Source organism: Tamandua tetradactyla, chromosome 4, assembly GCF_023851605.1.
Source record: "Tamandua tetradactyla isolate mTamTet1 chromosome 4, mTamTet1.pri, whole genome shotgun sequence".
In the NCBI taxonomy this organism is placed as follows: Eukaryota; Metazoa; Chordata; class Mammalia; order Pilosa; family Myrmecophagidae; genus Tamandua; species Tamandua tetradactyla.
In genome coordinates this window covers 67,967,242-67,982,622 of record NC_135330.1, presented here as the reverse complement: position 1 = coordinate 67,982,622, position 15,381 = coordinate 67,967,242, and the positions used below count along the sequence as shown (strand labels likewise).

At 41.2% G+C, this 15,381-nt stretch overlaps 1 pseudogene; it reads left to right on the top strand.

The window, feature by feature from the left end:
- Window positions 1-15,381, top strand: part of LOC143680284 (CTP synthase 2 pseudogene) — a 44,994-nt pseudogene extending 29,613 nt beyond the window's left edge.

Sequence of the window (15,381 nt, the reverse complement as noted above, 5' to 3'; positions counted from 1 at the left end):
GTTCTTGAAGATGTTTCTCTATTATTAGTTATTTTTTCTTTTTTATTTTTCTTTTTTTTTTTTTTACATGGGCAGGCACCAGGAATTGAACCCGGGTCCTTGGGCATGGCAGGCAAGCACTCTTACCTGCTGAGCCACCGTGGCCCGCCCTATTATTAGTTCTTGAAGATGTTTCCCTATATAGGATTTTTGTGGTTCTGGCTCTTATATTTATGTATTCAATGCACTTTGAGTTAATTTTCATATAGGATGTGTGGTAGGAGTCTTTCATTCCTTTGGCTATGGATATCCAGTTCTCCCAAACCTATTTATTAAAAAAAAACTATTCTGTCCCAATTCAGTAGATTTGGGGGTCTTGTCAAAAATTAATTGACCATATCTGGGAGTCTCTTTCTAAACTCTCAGTTTGATTCCATTGGTCAGTATGTCTATCTTTGTGCCAGTACCATGCTGTTTTGACCACTGTACCTTTATAATAAAGCTTTAAAGTCAGGAAGTGTAAGTCCTCCCACTTTATTCTTCTTTCTTAGGATGTTTTTGACTTTTCAAAACCCCTTTCTCAAATAAATTTGGTAACTTAGAATTTTATTTTAAGAGGTTAATTAGAAATATAAGTAAAGCTACCTGGATTGGTTTCTGACAGCGTTAACTTGGTAAACACATATGTTATTTCTAGAAAAAATTTGAATAAATACTTCTTAGTTTTGAATTCTGGACCCCTAAACAAATATAGCCAAAAACGTTTCCTCCTTTCATTCTTTGCTAACTACAAAAATGGTAGATTTCCAGTGGCAAGCTGTCTGTGGGGGTTGTTTAGAGAGTATTTATGTATATGACTTAAAATCACTGAAAAGTTGTGCAGATTAATGGATACGTGAAAACAGTTTCACCTTTGATATAACCAGACTGAAAAGTAGAAAGCCCCTGACCTAGCAATGGAGCCAAGGGCTCTGGCCTTTAAACCACCCACTTTTTTCTGACTGTTAGATCACTTAGCTAAAAAGAGACAAAAATATCAGCTCTTTTAATGGCTTAGCAAGTAACCAATAATTCCCCCACTTCGGAGATCTCTGGTGCAACTTGAAATAGAGAAAGCTGCTTGGAACATAGGCCCTTTCACTGCCCCACTGGAATCTGGGCTGTGGAATGAACATGAGCATCCCAGGTTCTGGGGTGGGTGTGGGAGACTCAGGGTCAGCTCTGAGTCCACGTAAGCGAACTGCTGCCAGGTTGAGCTCTGTACCACCAGCAGGGAAGGCTTCTCTTTATTGTGTGGACCAGGGAGATGCAATGAGCTCTGCTTCACCTAGAAGGAAGATGGAAGTGGGACAACTGGACCAGAGGACCTGCTGGGACTGATTCCTGCTTTCCAGGCTAACAACATTGCTGGTGGCAAAAAGTCAAGAGAATTAACCATTTTTCCTATGTGGAGAGGAACCAGTGGAGACTGGAGACCTGAGCAGCTGGTGAAAGTTCCCTCCTGTGTAGGGGGAAGTGAGAATGCAGGGAGAGAAATGTGAAATCTTCCAACTGATTATGTTGTTTCTGCTTTTGAAACAAATAAAATAAACATTGTTTCAATATTTCCAAGAGTTCTGAACCCAGGTGAATTATTGATATAAACTGTTAGGAAAATGAATAGAGCAAAAAATCACTCCTCATCTTAACCTGGCATTTTGGATGCACATCCTCTGAACTGAGGGGAGAATGGAAAGCCATTTACTGGCCGGTGACCCTTAGGAAAATAGTTATCCTTTTTGAGACTGCTTCTTCACCTGTATATGGAGAATATACAGTCTACCCTGAAGAATTGTTGAAGGTTAATAGCACATAGTAAACACTCAATAAATGGCTTTATTAACTGTTTCTGATTTTTCCATGGGTATAAAAGCTGAGAGAATAAAATCTATTCAAGCTCATTGAAGAATAAAAAAATCATGGCTAAAGAATAAGACTGTGTTTCTCTTTATCCAGGTTTTAAAGTAAGGAGTCTTAGTAATGAGCAAAAATACAAACAACTCAATTAAAAAATGGGCAAAGGATTTGAATAGACAATTCTCCAAAGAAGTTATACAAGTGGCCAATAAGGACATAAAACGATGTACAACATCATTAGCCATTTGGGAAATGCAAATCAAAACTACAGTGAGATACCACTTCACCATTTGGTGAAGACTAACAATAAAACAGAAAATAACAGTGTTGGAGAGAAAGGAAGAAATTGGAACTCTTCAATGCTGGTGGGAATGTGAAATGGTGTAGCCATTGTGGAAAAGAGATTGGTGATTCCTTAGAAAGATAAACAAAAAATTACCTGGTGATTCCACCCTTAGACTTATATCCCAAAGAATTGAAAGCAGGAGCTCAACCAGATACTTGAACACCAATGGTTATAACAGCATTATTCACAATAGTCAAAAGGTGGAAATAACTCAAGTATCCAATGACCAGATGAATGGATAAAGAAAATGTGGTATATCCATGTAATGGAATCCTATTCGGCCATCACAAGGAATGAAGTTCTGATGCATGTTACAAGTAGATAAACCTTGAAAACATTATGTTAAGTCAACTATGTTGGACACAAAAGGACAAATATTGCATGATTCCACTTATATGAAATACACAGAATAAGCAAATTCATAGAGTTAGAAAATAGATGAGCATTTACCAAGGGCTGGGAGCAGTTGTTGCTTAAAGGGGTGAAGAGTTTCTTTTAGGGGTAATGAAAAAGATTTTATAAGGGAAGAAGGCAATGGTATCACAACATCGAAAAAGCAATTAATGTCACTGAATTGTACACATCAAAATGATTAAAATTATAAATTTTATGTTATGTACATATGCTACCACAATTTAAAAAAATGGCTCTTAGTAAGGGTACCTGTAGTTCTCTCTGCACAGAGATGAATGTGTAAGAGAGCTGCTGTCATTTATTTAGTGTTCAGTGTTTACCAGGCACTCTGGTAAATATCCTGTGTACCTTCTACCAGGTACCTGGCACATGGTAAACACTCAGTAAATGTTTGCTGATGAATCGAATGAAAGATCCTCATAACAATATTAAAAGTATGCCTTGCTATCCCTGTCTATGAGGAAATAAAGTTAAATATGCAGAATAACTTGTCCAAGATCATCTGACTGTCAGGTGTTGACTAGGATTGGAAACTAGTCCTACATGACCACAAAACTCTATGCACTGTTTTGTACTACCACACATACATGCCCAAGCACCCATGCTCAGAGGATCAGGCTGTTCACACGACTCCTGACTTACACATTTCTCTTTTATGAATCTCTACTGTCAGTAGGGACTCTCTGTGCTGCTATAGTATGCTAGTTTTTGTTTTTTTTTAAACCATGTCAAGTTTAGTTATATAGTATTCCAGTTTGTAAGCTGTCAGAATGCTATATACCAGAAACAGAATGGCTTTTAAAAGGGGGAATTTACTAAGTTGCAAGTTTATATGTTCTAAGGCCATGAAAATGTACAAATTAAAGCAAGACTTAAGAAATGTCCAATTTAAGGCATCCAAGGAAAGATATGTTGGTTCAAGAAGGCCAATGAAATTTGAGGTTTCTCTCTCAACTGGAAAGGCACATGGCGAACATGATGAAGTCTGCTAGCTTTCTCTCTCCAGGCTTCGTGTTTCATGAAGCTTCCCCAGGGGCGTTTTCCTTCTTCATCTCCAAAAGTCTCTGGCTACATGGGCTCTCAAGCTTTTTCCAAAATGGTTCCCTCTTAAAGAGCTCCAGTAAGCAGCCCCACCTTGAATTGGTAGAGGCACATCCATGGGAACCATCAAAAAGCTCCCAAACAGCAATACTGAATACCAATTAAAGGATATAGCTCTTCCGGGGCCCAGAACAGATTCACACCAGCACAGACAGCTAAATAGATAGGGATTTCATGGGGGATAAATAAGTATGAAAGTCAATGTCATTCATATGGTCTTTATATACTGAGTAAATATTTATTGTATGAGGCTCAATAAAAGATATAAAGATAAACCAATTATGTGTATTTGGGTCTTCAAAGTGCCTCCAGTTAAGTGGGGAAAATGAAGTGATTCATGGATATTTATGATACAAGATGGAAAGACATCTTTTGTAGATGTAGCTAAAGTGCTAAAGGGTTCAGGGGAGAGAGAAAGATTGGACACGTTCTGGCCAGGAAGATGAGGCTAGGCTTCATAAAGGAAGTTAGCAGGTAGAATGGGTCTTGAGGCAGGAAAACAACTAGGATATGTGGATTTAGGAAGAGAGGAAAGGGACTCCTAGGAAGATAAATAGTATGAGCAAAGGCAGAGGTGGGTGTCTGTAAGAGAAATTGTGTTTTCAGTTTTGTTAGAGATAAAAAGAAAAACGGGAATTAAGATTAGGAAGATAGGTTAAGGACAGATAGCAGGGAGGAGGAGGAGAGGATGGCATTTAATCATGGCTGAGGAGTTTAGATTTTATGATGGGGAACCAATGAAGGTTCTTAAAAATGGGAATAATGTGATCCCAGGTTGTCTTAGGATGTAACTGGCAGCAGCGTGCAAGATGGATCAACCGAGGGAAGGCCTGGAATCAGAAAAACCAAGCAGGAGGCTCTCACAGGACACTAGGTGGTCAATATTGAGGTTGGCCATGATTTGGGGTGGTAGGAAGAGTTGATGGGGTCAAATGAACAGGAACTTTGAGTAGAGGTGAGGGACAAGGCCATGAAGGAGGGAGGAAGGTAGTGAAGAGGGCAATGCACTGGGCTCTTGGCCCCTTAATTTCCTGGCCATGAGACAAGCGGAAGGGAACAGAAGTAATGAGAACACCATGATAGGTCAGCTCTGTGTCAGCTCGTGACAGCCATTTAAGGCAGACATTATTGTCCCCATTTTTCAGTCAAGGAAATGAAACAGAGTAATTTGGCCAAGGTCACATCCTAGAGCTTCGTGGGCTTTAGTTTCTTTGTCTAGAAAATAAGAATGATGGACTAGGTCTCAGGTCCCTTTCAGCTCTCACATCAGATCCATCTGTGACTTTTTGACCCTGAGGGAGATACAGAAGTAGAATTGGCAAACCTGAAAATACCATAGTGTTGGATGAAGGGGAGGGATGCTGATGGTAGGAAGTGTCTCCTTAAAAGGACACACATTTCCAGACCTGGCTGATTGGGTGGATGGTGAGATCAGTAACAGAAACTGGAGCCACGAAGAAGGGACTGAGTTCAGTTTCAATCATGTTGACTTTGAAGTGCTAGCAGGACGTGCAGGTGTGGAGGTGCTTATGGGCGATCCCAGACACACACACCTATTCAGCGATTCCTTCATTTATTGTCTGCCCTTCCTTCATCTCTTTGTGCTCTCATTGTATTCCTTCCCCCTTCCTCTTTTCTCTCCCTTTTTTCTTCTTCTGATCTTTTTAATCCTCTTTCCCTTTTTATTTTTCCCAACTGAGTTAAAACATGCAAAATTCTTTTAAAACTGAATCACTATAAAGCATAAGGCACTGTTGTTAATATTATCTTTCCTCCATATTGGTGGTTCTCAGTTGGGTGATTTTTGCCTCCACTCCCTCCACTCCCTGCCCCTGAAATATGACAATGCCTGGAGTTACCACTGCTATCAAAAGTGGGGGGTGGTACTGGTATCTAGTAGGTAGAGGCCAGGGGTGCTGCTAAACATCCTAGAGTGCACAGGACACACTCCCCCCCAAAGGATTAACCTAGCCCAAAGTGTCAATAATGCCACAGTTGAGAAACTCTGCTGTCTAGCAGTGACCATTGCAGCACAGCCAATGTGGGAAAATGGCTGAACGTCAGAATGTTTCCATAAGGCCGATAAAGGTGTGGACCTCGGAACACCGGGTCCCGCCGGGGTGGAACACTGTCCTGGCCAGCATATTGTTTGCATAAGGAAACATTTGAACCTTGTACAGCATGCCTGAGATTAATGTTGATGTGGCAGTTTGGGTGAAAAACAACTAACAACGTTGAAAGATACGTTTTGTTTTGAAGTTCCCAAATAAATATGATGAGGAACTCAGGGTTGACACTTTTGTCCTTTGAGACATGAGTCCCCTGCTCTCATCCTAAAAGACTCTTCTGTGTGAGTGTCTTTAGTTTTCAGATTTCTGGTGTCTTCCTCGGCCCCTTGTGCTGAGCTGATCTCAACAAGCAAAGTTCCATCCGTGGTCCTAGTTTAAGGCTTATTCAAATAGAAGTCAGGCTATTAGAGATGGAAGTATTTAGGGAATTGGGAATTCTCCAATATGTTGTTTTTCGTATGTAAAAATTATAACTAGCACTTACTGAGCACTTACTATATGCTACATTTTTCTAAGAATTTTACAGATATATTAACACAGTTAATCCTCTCTACAATCTTTTTTTCTTTTTTTGCCTGGGCAGGCACTGGGACTTGAACCTGGGTCTCTGGCATGGCAGGCGAGAACTCTGCCACTGAGCACCATTGCACCACTCCTCCATAATCTTTTAAGGTAGGAATTAATATTATCCCCATTTTATAGCTGAGTAAAATGAGGCTAGATAAGTTATGAAGGTGTCCCAAGTTCACATAGCAGGTAGGTGGCCAGGCCAGTTAACAAACCCAAGCAGTCTAGCTGCTGGGCCACACACTTTAACACTTTGCTGCACAGCTCTGTGTAGCAAGATGACACTCCTACAAAATACCAGTTTGGCCTCTTTCCTTAACAGAGACCTGGATCATAAAATTTCATTCAATACTTTCTTGTTAAGTCTTGCTTTTCTTAAAATATGCTTAAATTAGGAATGACTAGGTGGAATACACTCTGGTCATGAAATGGAGATTTTTCTTTTTTGCAAAGCTAATTGACTGCTAAAGTGTCTAATTTCCTTAGCTAGATAGCTAGCCGTGTGCCTCAGTTTCCTCATCTGTAGAATGGAGACATTAACTACATCATAAGGATTTGGTAAGTGTTAAATGAATTAATACAGTGTTTTTCAAGCATAGGCTGGTACCAGTTTATGAATGTTTGTTACTAGTCCATGGGGAGATAAGCACAGAGATGAAGAGCAAGCATTTAGAAACTTTGATAGCAATTTGCTGGAGTAATTCTATGCCTAATTATAATATCAAAGAAAAGAAGTAAGCTCAAGTTGTGTGCGTGTTTTTTTTTTTTCACTTTGCTAGTAATTTTTACTGAATTCTACAAAAATATTGGCCCATGATAGATTGGAAATTAAAAAAAAAAAAAGGTACATCAACAAAACAGATAGTGTGAGAAGCAGAGTTAATGTGCCAAGTGTTTAAAATGGCTCCTGACACTAAGTGCTTCATAAATGTTAGCTAATAATAATAACAGTAGCACTAAATTCTAACAAAATGAGCTATCAAAGAATATAACAAAGATGTATGTTCTTGAGATTTATCTTATGTCATTTTGAATTCATCCTCAATTCTATTAAATCTCTTTCCTACAGTGTGGGCCATTAAGAGAAGTGCTACTATACTCCTAATTCATTTACCATACATTATCAGACACTCCATATTTTAACAGTCAGTGTCTGCCATCGGTCTCCAGGGGAGAATAACTAGCCTAGTGCATAGGGATTCTGGTCGTTAGATTGCCACAAAAGGTGACACACTCTTACACTCTGTACCAGCTGCTAGGGGATCAGTGTCCCTGGCCCATAATCAGGTGGTGAGACTGCTTACTCATGCTGACCTCACTCTCCCTCCAATGCTCCTCCCAGGATGTGGTCCATGTCCCTTTCCTGAGGAATTATGCTACTTAACTGGCTCCCCCCAGCTTAGAATGAGTTTCCTTCAGTGAGGCATTGGTAGCACACATTTCAAATAAAACAAATTCCTAGGTTACAGAAACATTAGTACTGAAATGGTCATACCGCTCCTTGATGTTACTGACTGTCTGTAAATTTTCGTTTGGTGCATAATTGAAAGGGGTGGGAGAGTAAAAAGGAAAATCCAAACCATGTGAGTATCTAGCACATCTAAGCAGAGCCCGCATTGATTTCCTTGAAATGCACACTGTCCTCCTTCCCTCTGGCCTTCTCTTTCCCCTCCCAATCAGCATTCCATTCATATCATCTTCTCTTTCTAAATCCCAGTGGTTTTACAGGGTCACAGGTAGGCAGGTCCTGACTCTAGCTAGCATCACTGGACCTCCAAATTAATGCCGTCACTCTATCTTCTGACTTCAGAATTTCTTGAAAATTTCACAGTGCCTATTAGGATAATCACAAGTACAATGAGGGATTGGAAACACAACATAGAGGTCTAGAACTATTTCCCTAAAGACTCACTTGGCTCAGCTGACCAGGCCAGGTACCAAACTGATACTTCCTCTGGAACAGTATGATATGGGTCCCTTTCTTCAAGAGTTTTTCATCCTGAATGGGAGTAAGAGCTCCTTGGAGAGCAGGGAACCTGGGCTCACACATTTCCTCTTTATCGGAGCTCGGAGGGAGGGCCTCTTGCCTGCTTAATCATTCACATCATAATAAAATCTCTTTGCCCCAGAGGAATGCGACTAGATTTCTTTTGTTAAAATCTCATTAAAGCCTGCTTCAGCCTATAATAATTTGTTAATAGATGGCAGTGCTATTTGGCTGCTATTGGGTTTTCTTTCATTTCTTCTCAGGTCTCATAATTGTTTCCTTATCTCCAAGGCATTTCGGTTGTCACTGAAGTGTAACAGATGCTGTAGCCACTGCAGACCGCTTGGTGAGCACCCTGAGTTATCTGTGAGGAAGGAGATGTCTCATTAGTTTCTTTCTTTTTCTCTTTTCTTTTTAAAGCTGCTTCCTATTCAGCTGAAAAAATAAAAATGGCTTTTATAAAATCAGGCCAAATTTCCGGGCACTTTCCCTGCTCAGTGGTTGGAGTTAAACCCACCTGCCAAGGGTCTCACCCTCCTGTTGGGTCTACATAAAATGACCAGGTGAACTTCTTAGATTAAAAGTGTTTTCTGAGTATCCATCCAAGTGACAACAACCGAATCATTTTCAGATGGAGAAGTTGAAAACCTCAAGTGGTCTCTGTGGGAATCAAATGAGGTCATGGAGACAGAAGTGCTTTCTAGACTGTAGCCTACGGAGAAGGGGGGCAGTGAAGTGCTTTGGAGCACTCTGGGTTCTGGCTGGATTGTGTAGGACTCTGGTGGTCTTAAGCTTAAATAGAGAAGACATTGCTTTTAGCTACCACCATATCTACTGGTCATGAATTCCCTTTACAAAATAGAAAGCGGAGTGAGGTGGAAAGGAATGGGTCATAGGTTTTCATTCGTAACACTGTCTCTGTTAATCAGTTTCTGCCACCGATCAGATGGCAAGGATGGCTACTAATCACACAGCTTCACCAACCCTGCCTAGAAGGGTGAAATCCTTCCAATGACTTGACAGAGAAAATGGGATTCTATAAATACTACTACAAATAATAACAACATCAATATACTACCCTTTGTTAAGCACTTACTCTGTCTGGTACTGTTCTAAGATGTCTGCATATATGTTAATTTTCTTACTCCTCATGCAACTTTATGAGCTAGGTATTATTATCATTATCATTTTCAAGATGAGGAAACTAAGGTATGTGAACCCAAGCATTCAGACTCCAAAGTTGAGTCCTTCTCTATTCAACCTCTTTGCTTTGACTGACTGAGTTGAAATGTATTTCTATTTACATTACAGAGTCAGACTTCCTCAAACTGCAATAAAGGTGCTTGGATTGGGAAGGTAGTTGAACTGCACTATTGGCCAGCTAAATCACAGTTATTGTTCTATATTCTAAATCTAACTTTAAACCTACGCTTTCAATGAAAGGACTTATTATGCATTGAATTGTTTCCCCCCAAAAGATATGTTCAGTTGTAATACCCAGTACCTCAGAATATCACCTCATGTGGAAATAAGGTCAATACAGATGGAATTAGGCAAGTTAAAATAAGGTCATACCATAGTAGAGTGGGTCCTTAATCCAATATAAGAAGGGAAAATTTGGACATGGACAGTCAGACATAAAGGAAAATGCCGTGTGACAGCTGAGGCAGAGAACAACATGGGTTACCAGCAAGCTACTGCTAGAAGCCAGGAGAGAGGCATGAAACAGATTCTTCCCTATAAACTTCAAAGAAGCATGGCCCTGCAGATACTTGATTTCAGACTGGTAGCCTCCAGAACTGAGACGATATGTTTCTGATGTGTAAAGCCACCCAGCTTGTGGAACTTTGTTATGGCAGCCCTAGCAAACATGAAAAGGAATTAATAAGATTGAGGTCAGCAAGTGGCAGAGACCATACTGTAAACAAGGCAAGGAAATATAAAGAAGTATGGCTTAGCCTGAACATGGCAAGAGGGAAATGGGTATGGCAGGTAGGGGATGTTTTAGTTTGTAAAAGCTGCTGGAATGCAATATACTAGAAACTGAATGGCTTTTTTGGGGGGTGTGTGCATGGTCCAGGAATTGAACCTGGGTCTTCCACATAGAAGGTGAGCATTCTACCACTGAACCACCTGTGCACCCTGTAACTGAATGGCTTTTAAAAAGGGAAATTTATTAAGTTGAAAGTTTACAGTTTTAAGGCCATGAGAATGTCCAAATTAAGGCATCAAAATATACCTTGACTTGAGAAAGGCTGATGGGTCCAGAACCCCTCTTTTTCAGCTGGAAAGGCACATGGAGACGTCTACTAGCTTTCCCTCTTGGCTTCTTATTCCTGAAGCTCCCCCTGGGGTGTTTTTCTTCTGTATCTCCAAAGATCTCTTGCTGTATGGGTTCTGTTGGTTCTGTAGCTTTTTCCAAAATGGTTCCCTCTTAAAGGGCTCCGATAAGCAACCCTACCTTGAATGGGTGGACACACACTACCTAATCAAAAGATTACCACTTGCAGTTGGGTGGGTCACGTCTCCATGGAAACAATAAAAGAGATTCCAGCCAGCAATATTGAATGAGAATTAAAGAATTTAGCTTTTCTGCAGTATACAACAGAGTCAAACCGGCACAGAGGGCTTCATCAGAAATAAGGTTGAGAAGCATTTGGGTTACCTAATAAGCCATTCTCAGAAGCTTGGATAGTATCCTGAGGGCAATGCAGTATCCACTGTAGGGTTTAGTCATGGGGAAAACATAATCAGAGCTGCCTCTTGGGAACCATGCTGTGGCAGCATTGCAAAAGATGGATCAGGGACAAGCAAGGCCAGGGGAAGGGACAAATCTTACTGTTGGAGAAATAATGAAGGCATAAATCAGTGGGGAGGTGTGGAATAATACAGAAAGGGGGAACAGAGATATTAAGGCATAAGTCATAGATTTTGTAGGTAGATATTACAATGATGAAGAAGAAGAAATTTGGGAATATTCCCAGGTGGGGGAATTTAGATGGAGCCAATTTAGATAATACAAATGGAAGAGCAAACATTGGTGGTGGTGGGGGGGTTTTAATGACTTCTGCTTTTGGATATGCTGGGTGGATCCCACCTGGAGAACACTGACGTCAGGCCGCTGGGTGTGGAGATTTCTAGCTCAGAGGGGGTCTAGACCAGGACAGAGACAGGGAGGGTTTCAGCTTAAAGATGGCAGATGAAGATTGTCTATGTATAGCTTAAGAAGAAAAAGAGCCAAGGACAGACAGTAATGGGGAGGATAATCTAGCATCTGCTGTGTGGGCCAAAGACTGGACAAACTGAGTAAAATTCTAGAAAATGTGTACACTGCCTGTTTCTTTCTGGTGTTAACTGGTTGTTCTAGTTTGCTAGCTGCTGGAATGCAATTACCAGAAATGGAATAGCTTTTAAAAAGGGGAATTTAATAAGTTACTAGTTTACAGTTCTAAGGCCAAGGAAAAGTCCAAATTAAGGCACCAACAAGAGGTTACCTTCACTCAAGAAAGGCCAGTGAAGTTCAGGGTTTCTCTCTCTATTGGAAAGGCACGTGGGGACCATGGCAATCTCTGCTAGCCCAGCTTCTTGTTTCATGAAGCTCCCCCAGGGGTGTTCATCTTCAAAGGTCTCTGGCTGCTTGGGCTCTCAGCCTCATGGCTTCATTCTGAAGCTCTCTCCAAAATGCTTCCTCTTTTAAAGGATTCCAGTAGACTAATCAAAACCCACCTGGAATGGGGGGAATCACATCTTCCTCCAGTCAAAGGTTAATACCCACAATTGGGCAAGCCACATCTCCATAGAGATAATCTAATCAAGCTTCCAGTGTACGGTGCTGAATAGGGTTTAAAAGAAACTATTGCTCCCACAAGATTGGATCAGGGGTCAATCATGGCTTTTCTAGGGCACATAAATCCTTCCAAACCAGCATACTGGTGAAAGCACAAAAGGGCCCCTGTGTTTGTCTTTGAGGGTCACAAGGAAGAGCATAGCTTATATGAGCTAGTAACCCACTCTCAGAAGCTAATCTTGACAGGACATCTGTGAAGGGGAAAGCAGGATGATCCCTGTAGGTTCCTCTGGGGAACAATGGGAAGGAAACAGACCCCACTGGAGGGGGGCTGAGAGAATGCTTGCCCTAGAAGAGACCCCTGTGGTTCCTGAACTGGTGTTCTGAGCTTAGGGAACTATCTTACTGTCTTCCAGGGAACACAAACAGTTTCCCCAGATTGCTAAATGGCTACCACAAATACCAAGTTGGGGCCTAGAGGGCTTCCTTCTAAGGAAGACATAGCTTGATAGATCCATGGAAGAACAGGGAATCATTCAGGACTCCTCTCTCCAGGACTGCCTGGGAACCTTCATCCTTGCTTTTTCATCCCAACCAAATATATTATGTATTTTGAAAGTCTATCACCTTTGCTTTAGGGAGGCTAGCTGTCTAGACTGCATGTGATGGACCTTGCAAAATGTCCTAGATTTTAAGCAACCTAATTTCAAAGATTGAAACATCTGTTTCTTAATTTTTCCTTTGCAAGACTGTAAAATGGGCAGTTGTCTTCAAATCCACTTTTCTAAATTTTTGGAATTACCACCCATCCCCTCCTTGCTTTCTCTATATTCTATTTCTCTTTCACAGGGTCCAATTTTCCCCACTCTTCTTTCCAACACAATTCATTCACAAGGAAGCATTTCAAATCATGCACACTGATAATGCTTAACAGGGCCACCATACCCAGTTGTGCAGGCTGGCCGTGTACAATTCCAGGAGGCTTCTTGTCTGATGCTTCTTAGGGATACCTTTAATTGGGCAGAAGGCAAATCTCAAGCCAAGGAATAAGTCTAAAATGGTGCAATTTTAGTCCTCAGTTGAGCTTTTGAGAGGTTTGTGAGGAGGACTAAGGGAACCTTTCCCTAGTCCCTGAAATCAAGCAGGCAACTGCTACCCCTGATGAGTTAGAAAGCAGTTCTTACTTCCAGTGTAACCTCACAGGCAATGAAAGTCAATCCCATGTTGACATTTAAAAAAAAAACCAATTGCCATCATGTTGAAAGATAGCATATGTCAACCATTTTTCCAGGTTTCCCTCTTCTTAGACCTAAAGCTTTTCTTCTTTACTGTTAACCTTCCCATAGAAATTTTATGTAAGACAGAGTCATTGGAGCTCGCTGAATTTGGGGGATTTTCCTCCTTCACAAGCAATCTTTTGGTGCAAAAGGCCCTGCTCTTTGGAATACAAATTCTTAGGCTTGAGGTTGCTTGAGTGGAAATTTTTAATAAGCAGGTCCCTTTCAGAGCCACTTAATATGTGACTTTCTTAATGTGTGTTCCCACAGAAGCTAATAAATGGACATTACTCTGGTATGGACACATCCTATTACTCAGCTTGATCCTAATGTCACTAGTGAAAAAAAAACCCATTTGCTGCACAAGCAAACACCTGAATTCATTATGTCTAGCTACATGAATAATATCCAGACAGATTCTTGTTGACACAGACGGAGTAAGCGCTGCTGTCTGAGGGCCGGCAGTGCTGCCAGGCTACAGCAGCCAGGGTTGCAGTGGGCGCTCCTGCTGCTCCTGTGGGGTCCCATGAATCAGAAGTCACCATGTGCTGCTGATAGTATGAAGTATGGCAGACCTGAGACACCTTCTTATTTCAGATATAAATAATAATAATAATAATAATAATAATAATAATGACACCAGAAAGCAGATGATGGAAAGCTGTTCTGTTAACCACACCTGCTGTCATTCAGTGAGCTGAAAAATAGGTCACCATTATGCAGACAGTTGTACAAGGTAATCATGATTTTTTTTAGCTGAATAGGCTTTCTGAAGGACGTGTGGTCTACACCTTGCCTTGGGGCAGAAGCATCCTCACGCCTGAGCCATAAGTTCAACACCCATAGAGATGGCTGTGAAGGAGGAGATTTCCATGTTTTGTCACATGAACCCTGAACAGGTCATATGTATCCATGATGTTTTTTCCACATACTGAATACCTGTGCTTTTGGAAAAACAAGGCACGATTAAATAGTTTAAAGAGAGATTGGAGCTGCCTATTAGTGATACTGCAAATAATTTGCTTTTCAAGTAAAGAAATATGGCTGACAGGTACAAAAAGTTACAGAAAGCCTGCTCCATAGCCCTGAAGGGCAAAAACACCAGTCTCAGGGATTGTTACATCCCCATGTTCAAAGCTCTGGAGCACTCGGCCTTGGCCGAGTGATTGTGATTTCAATCACAAATGAAATCTGTCGATCTGGGGCACATCACCAAAACTGAGGACCCTGTGAAATTCCACGAAGCCTGGCAGAAGATATGCAAAGCTGATGGTGTTCTTGTGCCAGGAGGCTTCTGAATCAGAGGAACCTTGGACAAACTCCAGACAATTTCTTGGGCAAGTGTGAAGAAGATTCTTTTTCTGGGCATTTGCCTTGGACATTTGCACTTGCCTTGCAGCTAGCAGTGACAGAGTTTGCAAGAAACTGCCTCAACTGAAAAGATACTGATTCCACAGAATTTGAGCCAAATGCCTCCATTCCCGTGGTGATTGATATGCTGGAACATCACCCTGGCAATCTGCGAGGAACCATGAGGCTGAGAATAAGAACTGTTTTCAAAACTGAAAACTCAATATCAAGGAAACTTTATGGTGACATTTCTTACATAGAAGAAAGACAGAGACACTGGTATAAGGTGACCCCTAAACTGATCAACCAATCTGAGCAGAATGATTTATATTTTGTAGGTCAGGATGTCAATGAGGAGAGAATGGAAATTACTGGATTCGCAAATCACCCCTATTTTGCTGGTATCTAATTCATCCTGAGTCTGCTGCTAGGCTGATGAAACCTTCCCCTCATACCTGGGGCTGTTAGTTGTGGCTACTGGGAACCTCAATGCCTACCTGCAACAGGGATGCAGGCTGACCTCAAGCGATAGCTACAGCGATGTCAGTGATGACAGCTTTTCAAAACCAAAGGTGCTGAGTTGGAAATACACTAAAACTGATACATGA